Source organism: Arachis ipaensis, chromosome B9 (genome assembly GCF_059453495.1).
Source record: "Arachis ipaensis isolate K30076 ecotype BB chromosome B9, ASM5945349v1, whole genome shotgun sequence".
Classification (NCBI taxonomy): Eukaryota; Viridiplantae; Streptophyta; class Magnoliopsida; order Fabales; family Fabaceae; genus Arachis; species Arachis ipaensis.
In genome coordinates this window covers 93268392-93276195 of record NC_142444.1, presented here as the reverse complement: position 1 = coordinate 93276195, position 7804 = coordinate 93268392, and positions in this window count along the sequence as shown.

Genomic DNA, 7804 nt, shown 5'->3' with positions numbered 1-7804 from the left:
TAATAAGTCATCATTAGTAGATGAAGAAGGATAGGTAATTTGAGAGGTTTGCTGTTGGGTATTCTGTGGTCCTTGGGATTGCCTCAGGTGAAGTGCTCTGTAAGGCTGGTACTGGTTCTGTTGCCTGTTGTTGTTATTATTCTACCTCTGATTTCTCTAATTGTCTCTACCTCCTCTGTTGTTATTGTCCCTCCAATTCTGGTTAGAATTGTCCTGCCATGCATGGCTGTAATTGCCACCTTGATTGTACCCTTGGTTGGGGCGGTCATAGAAGTTATGAGTGGCTACCACGGTGTTGTCTTCCTGCTGGAGCTGCGGACATTCATTAGTATAGTGGCTATAATCAGCACAGATTTCGCAAACTCTCTATGGGACTAACTGTGGGTTTTGCTGTGGTGGAGAAGGTTGAGCTTGCTGAACTTATTGTTGATTTAATTGTATCTGCTTCAGCAAGTTGGTCATTTCACAGATACTCTGAGTTAGAGCAGCAGTCTCTCTGCTAGAGGATACTTCTACAACGGCTTTTGAACGGCCTTGTTTCTGCCTGTGATTCCGAGTAGATTCAGATAAGTTGCTGATCAATTGCCATGCCTCATCAGTGGTCTTGTACTTCTTCATAGACCCATTGCTAGCACTTTCCAATGTGGTCTTATCTTGGGGCCTCATGCCCTATGTGACGTAATCGAGTAACACTATCTTGTCAATCATATAGTGGGGACATGCTTCCAGAAGATTATTAAAACGCTTCCAGTATTCATAGAGAGTCTCGGATTCATCCTGAACAATCATGGAAATGTCTTTCCTCAGTTTATCAGTAACTTCAGCTGGAAAGAACTTTTCCAAATATTCTCTTCTAAGTGTATCCCAGTTGGATACACTTGCTGTGGGTTGAGTGTAGTACCACTCTCTCGCCTTTCCCTCAAGAGAGAACGGGAAGGCTTTTAGCAAAATAGAAGTTTCATCTGCACCATCACGCCTGATAGTAGAACAGGCTGCTTGAAAATCTCTCAGGTGCTTGATAGGCTCTTGAGCAGGTAAGCCATGAAACTTGGGCATCAAATTGAGCAGTGCAGTCTTTATTTCAAAGTCTGTAGCCACCGCTGGGTGATGCGCTTGAAATGGTTGCATTGTAAAATTAGGGGCTCCAGCCTCCTAGATAGTAACTCTCCTAGGTGCTGCCATGTCACCTATACGTAAATCAACCGAATCAGTAGAACGGGGGCTGGTTTCTTCCTCAAACGACGTATCAGATCCACCCTCAGAGAGGACTAACCGACGCCGAGCTTGCCTTATTTGTGAAATAGTTCTTTCAATCTCAGGATCGAATACTGGCAAGCTTGGATCATAGTAGCAAAATAAAATAAAATACAAATAAATAAAATTCCAATTAATAACTTTAGCACTCTATTGCAAGTCCCCGGCAATGGCGCTGAAAATTGACGTGGCGGAAATTGGCGAGTTAAGAATTGTTATAAGATATGCGTTGCAAGTATAGTTCTTAACCAACCAGAAATCCGCTTATCAATTTAGAAGGGTTGTCACAAAAATTAAAATTAAAATACTGGGAGTATGAATCCCAGGTCGTCTCCTAACGAGTTGCAGAAAGGTGTGCTATTTTATTAATCAGGTGTTTTCAAAAAGAGTTTGAGTTGAATAAACAGGAAATTAAATTGGAGAAATTAAGTAATTTAAATAAAAGCCTTGACTGGGAGTAGATTAGTTGGAAGCCCTATTCTTGTTGCAGTACTCTCAAGATTAATTGATAATTGAAGGTTGTTCTGTTTAGTTATCCCTTACTAGGTAAGGGAAAGTCAAACAAGTTGGAATGCTGTTTCTATTCACAAGTCCCAATCCGCTTACTTGGAAGGACTGGCGTTAGTGACTAGAGAGCAATCCAACAATAAACCCAATTACAATTTCTCTTTTGAGCATTCCAACTCAAAGGTTCCGTTCAATCAACTCCCCATCAAGTTAGGGAACTACTCGCTCATTGTGAATGTAGAACTCATAACATAGGAAAGGGAATTAAAGAAAGACATGATAAATAAAACTTCAAAGGAATTAATTAAAAATAAAAGTAACTCTTGTATTAATAAATTCTAAAATAATCCAATAGTAAAATTGAGTAAATCAAAGGACATGGAAGAGTAAAGCCAAGTAAAGAAAATGAACTAGAATGATGAAGTCTTGATGAGGTAATAACTCTTCTCAATATCCCAATGCAAAGAGCAATAGAAATAAAAATCCTAAGAAGTATGAATGTGTAGAGAGAAAACTTAGAGGAGGAGTAAAACTAGATCTAAAAACTAAAAATTATGTAGAATGAATGTTGTTTTCTGGTTTCTGCATGTTCTCTGGCTCTAGTCTGCTTTTCTGGGACGAAAACTGGGTCAAAACAGGGCCCAAAATCGCCCCCAGCGAATTCTGCAGATTATGCAGGTCGCGCATGTCATGTGATCGCGTCATTCATGCGGACGCGTCATTCGGCATTTTGCTTTGCCACGCGGGCGCGTCGTCCACGCTTCCGCGTCACTTGTGCTATTCCAATCCGCACGGTCGCGTGAGCAATGCGGCCGCGTCACTGCGATTTCCTCTCTTTCGTGCGGTCGCGTGAGCCATGTGGCCGCGTCACTTCTCGCTGGTCATCTCTTCAATTTCTTGTGTTCCTTCCATTTTTGCAAGCTTCCTTTCCAATCTCCAACTCATTTATGCCCTATAAAGCCTAAAACACTTAACACAAAGATCACGACATCGAATGGAATAAAGGAGAATTAAAATACACAATTAAAAGTCTCTAGGAAGCAAGTTTTCAATCATGTAATAATTTTAGGAAGGAAATATAATTACATGCTAATCATATGAATAAGTAAGTAAAGATCATGATAAAACCACACAGTTAGACACATTATAAACCATAAAATAGTGGTTTATCACTACTTCTTCTTCAACCTTGTCTTGTACTTCATCTTCCTCTTCAGCATCTACCATTTCGACATCTTCTACTTCCACTGTGTCATCAATTGCAGCGTGTTCTATTGGGCTTGGCTCCTCCTGATTCCTCCCTGGCAGTGTGGTTCCAGACCTCAAAGTGATGGCATTGATGCGACCCTTGGGATTAGGTAAGGGTTGAGAAGGAATTCCACTGGAGCTTAAAGGTTGGTTAGTGGAAGTGGGTAATGAATCTATCCAGGCGGCGAGAGCTTGTAAAGTGGCATTCAGACCATTTAGAGTGGAGTTAAGTGTAATCTGCATCTCTTATTGTCCCTGTGCAAGAGAACGTAGCATCTCGTCATTTGATGAGGAAGTGGGATAAGTAATCTGAGGTACTTGTTGCTGGTTTTGCTAGGGTACTTGTAATTGTCTTAAGTGAGGAACTCTGTAAGGTTGGTTCTGATTTTGCTATCTGTTATTGTTATTCCACCTCTAGTTTCCATTATTGTCTCTGCCTCCTCTGTTATAGTTGTCCCTCCAGCCATGGTTAGAATTATCCCTCCAACCTTGGTTGGAGTTGTCTTGCCATCCTTGGTTACAGTACTCACCTTGGTTGTGGTTGCCGCCTTGTTGATTGTATCCTTGATTCGGGCGGTCATAGAAGTTATGAGTTGCTGCCACAGTATTGTCTTCTTGTTGGAGCTACGGGCATTCATCAGTATAATGACTATAATCAGCACATATGCCACATACTCTTTGGGGAACTAACTATTGGCTTTGCTGTGGTGGGGAAGGCTGAGCTTGTTGTTATTGATTCAACTGTAATTGCTTCAGTAGGTTGGTCATTTCACATATACTCTGTGTAAGAGCAGAAGGCTTAGTGCTAGAGAAAATTTATGCAACAGCTTTTGAGTGGGTGCTCCTGTGCCTGTGATTCCTAGTAGACTCAGCTAAGCCGCTGATTAGTTGCCATGCTTCATCTGCGGTCTTGTACTTTTTCAGAGAACCATTACTAGCACCATCTAGTGTAGTCTTATCCCGAGGCTTCATGCCTTGAGTGAAATAGCTGATCAACACTAGTCTGTCAATCATGTCATGGGAGCATGCGTCCAGAAGGTTCTTAAATTGCTCTCAGTACTCATAGAGAGTTTCTGATTCACCTTGAACAATGCATGAGATCTCTTTTCTCAATCTATCCGTAACTTTAGATGGAAAATATTTTTCCAGAAATTCTCTCCTGAGCATATCCCAGTTAGTAACAGTTGCTTCAGGTTGGGAGTAGTACCACTCCCTCGTCTTTCCCTCAAGAGAAAACGGGAAGACAGTTAACAGAATAGAAGTTTCATTCGTACCCTAACACCTAACAGTAGAACAGGCTGTCTGAAAATCCCTAAGGTGCTTAATGGGTTCCTGAGTAGGTAAGCCATGAAACTTAGGCATCAAGTTGATTAGTGCAGTCTTTAGTTCAAAATCTGTAGCCAGAGCTGGATGATGCACTTGATACGACTGCATTGTAAAATCTGGGGCTCCAGCTTCCTGGATAGTAATCCTCCTAGGTGCTGCCATTTTATCTGCACGTGAATTAACTGAATCAATAGTAAAGGAGCTTGTTTTGCTCTCAGATGGTGGTTCAGATTCGCCCTCAGATGAGACTGGTGAATCGATAACAATCACTTCACCACCCTCAGAGGCTAACCGACGTCGAGCTCGCCTAATACGTGAAATAGTTCTTTCAATTTCAGGATCAAATACGGCTAAGCTCAGATCAGGAAGTGAACGCGTCATTCAATGAAAGAAACATATAGCTCATGGTAATAAAATAAAAAAAATAAAATATGCAAATAAAAATAAAAATATGTACACCAATTAATAATTTAGCACACAATTGCAACTCCCGGCAACGGCGCCAAAAACTGGTGTGTGGCAGAAGTTAGGCCAATTAAGAGATTATAATATAATAGAACAGCGTTGCAAGTATAGCTCCTGACCAGCTAAAATCCGCCTCACCAATTTAGAAGAGTGTCACAAAAATTTAGAATATAAAAATACTGGGAGTATGAGTCCTAGGTCGTCTCCCAACGAGTTGCAAGGAAGGGTGCTATTTTATTAATTATGAGTTTCAAAGAGTTTTGAGAGTTGAATAATGAGCAATTTAAATAAATGTAAATGAAAGCAATAAAAACTAAGAACGATTATTAATATTCTAAATAAAAAGCCTTGACTGGGGGAATGATTAATTGGAAGTTCTATCCTTGTTGGGATCTCTTAAGTGTAGTATTAAAAAGGTTGTTGTTTTCACTTAGTTAACCCTTCTAAATAAAGGAAAGTCAAGTGATTGAGCTAACTCTTATTCACAAATCCTAGTCCTCTCCCATGGGAAGGTCTAGCGTTAGTAAATATAAAACTAGGCAACAATTTCCAGTTTAAACAGCACTTAAGCCTTCCAACGTTAGTGACAAAGTTGAGTGTCACTAACGTTAGCTCATCATTCCCTTATCCACGTTAGCTTCCACGTTAACTAAGTTAACGTGGGAGTTAACGTGGCTCATAGTGGCTTGTGTGGGCTCATTCCAACGTTAGTGACAATGTTGGGTGTCACTAACGTTGGCGATCTCCTCCCTTCTTCACGTTAACTTCCACGCTAACTATGTTAACGTGGGAGTTAACGTGGCTTATTGGGGCTTGTGTGGGTTCCTTCCAACGTTAGTGACAATGTTTGGTGTCACTAACGTTGTCGACCACCTTGTTTCTTCACGTTAGCTTCCACGTTAACTAGGTTAACGTGGGAGTTAACGTGGCTTATTGTGACTTGTCCAACGTTAGTGACAAAGTTGAGTGTCACTAACGTTGGCTCATCATTCCCTTATCCACGTTAGCTTCCACGTTAACTAAGTTAACGTGGGAGTTAACGTGGCTCATAGTGGCTTGTGTGGGCTCATTCCAACGTTAGTGACAATGTTGGGTGTCACTAACGTTGGCGATCTCCTCCCTTCTTCACGTTAACTTCCACGCTAACTATGTTAACGTGGGAGTTAACGTGGCTTATTGGGGCTTGTGTGGGTTCCTTCCAACGTTAGTGACAATGTTTGGTGTCACTAACGTTGTCGACCACCTTGTTTCTTCACGTTAGCTTCCACGTTAACTAGGTTAACGTGGGAGTTAACGTGGCTTATTGTGACTTGTCCAATGTTAGTGATAAAGTTGAGTGTCACTAACGTTGGCTTCCCCTTTACTTCTTAACATTAGAGGCCACGTTAACCAAGTTAATGTGGCAACTAACGTGGCCACTTATGAGCTTGGTCCAGCGTTAGTGATAATGTTAAGTGTCACTAACGTTGGCTCCATTTCCTTTCTTCCACGTTAGAGTTCACGTTAACTTAGTTAACGTGACTCTTAACGTGGGCAATGATGGCTTCGAGAGCGTTATTGGCAATTACTTTTCTCATTAACTTTGCAAGTTACTCCCATTCCACGTTAGTGTAACTAACGTAGCCACTATTGTGGTTCTTATTTGCTTCCTTTGTCCTGAAATCAAGCAATAAAGTGCATCAAAGTTCTAATCCAAGTCATGGGAAATGCAACATCCAATTTGTCATTAAATTCATGCAAAATCCTCATGAAATCATGTAAGGTGCACAATGTATGCTCGAATCAAGATGTAAGTGAATATCTACCCAAAACTAGCTTATTTCCTAAGGAAATGCATGAAACTACCCTAAAAACAGTAAAGAAAAGGTCAGTGAAACTAGCCAAAATGCCCTGGCATCAATACTCATGTATCAACTTTTTTATTTTAATTTTTTTATCATATGTGCATTGATCTTTGAATTTTCAATTCAGCATTAGGGTAATTTTGTCCCCTTATTCATTTATTTATTAAAATTTTATTTTATTTTTTTCATTTTTTTTAAATAGAAGCAAAAATAAACATAGCTTATCAATGCACATAGATTTTTAATTCTTATAGTTTCACATGAGTAGGTATCTAAATTCCCATTAAATTATCATGACACATTCCCTTAATAACTTTTGTTCCCACAATTTCCCAAACTTAACTAGCACACACAATTCTATCTTAAGCTAACCAAAGATTCAATTTGGGATATACAATTGTTTTTCTGCTTAAGGCTAGTAATGTGGTGAAATATAGAACAAATGGGATTTAAAAGCTCAAAGTGATTAACAAAGGTAATTGAAAAGGGTAGGCTTAATTTGGATGAGTGAGTTTAAACAAATAATGGCCTCAATCATGTGCAATTATATAAATATAATAAATATTGGACATATAAGATAAAATAAAATATAGATTACAATCATAGAGAAGTAAACACATAAGAATAAAATAATTATGGTTAAATAATGTAACCATGCATAAAGGCTCAAATCTTCACAGGTTGTATGTTCTTTAGCTCAAAAATAACCATGTTCCAAATACAACTTCAAGCAAATTTATCAAAAAAAATTTTTAAAATTAGTGAAATTTTATTCCGAAGATAGAGTCTTAGAAGAAACTTATTGTCTTTTCAATCAAGTATAGCATGCATGCAACTAACCTATTACTTATGCAATTTATCCTATTCTATAAAAGAAAGAAAAAACTAACTAAAATATCCTAATTTATTGGTGCTAGGGAAGAGAAATTACCTCCGGAAGTTAGGTACTGACCGACCTCCCCACACTTAAGGCTTTGCACCGTCCTCGGTGCCATCTGTTAGGAACAGGGGTGGGCTAGTAGCAGTATCTCCACAGTCAGGACCATCATGGCTCTCTGTGCTGGTAAAGGAAGTGGAGTCCGGGGTGTCTGAGTCCTTGAAGTGTCCCTTTAGTAGCTCCTTGAGGTGTTTGAATCGGCGCTCGTTACGACGCTCTCTTA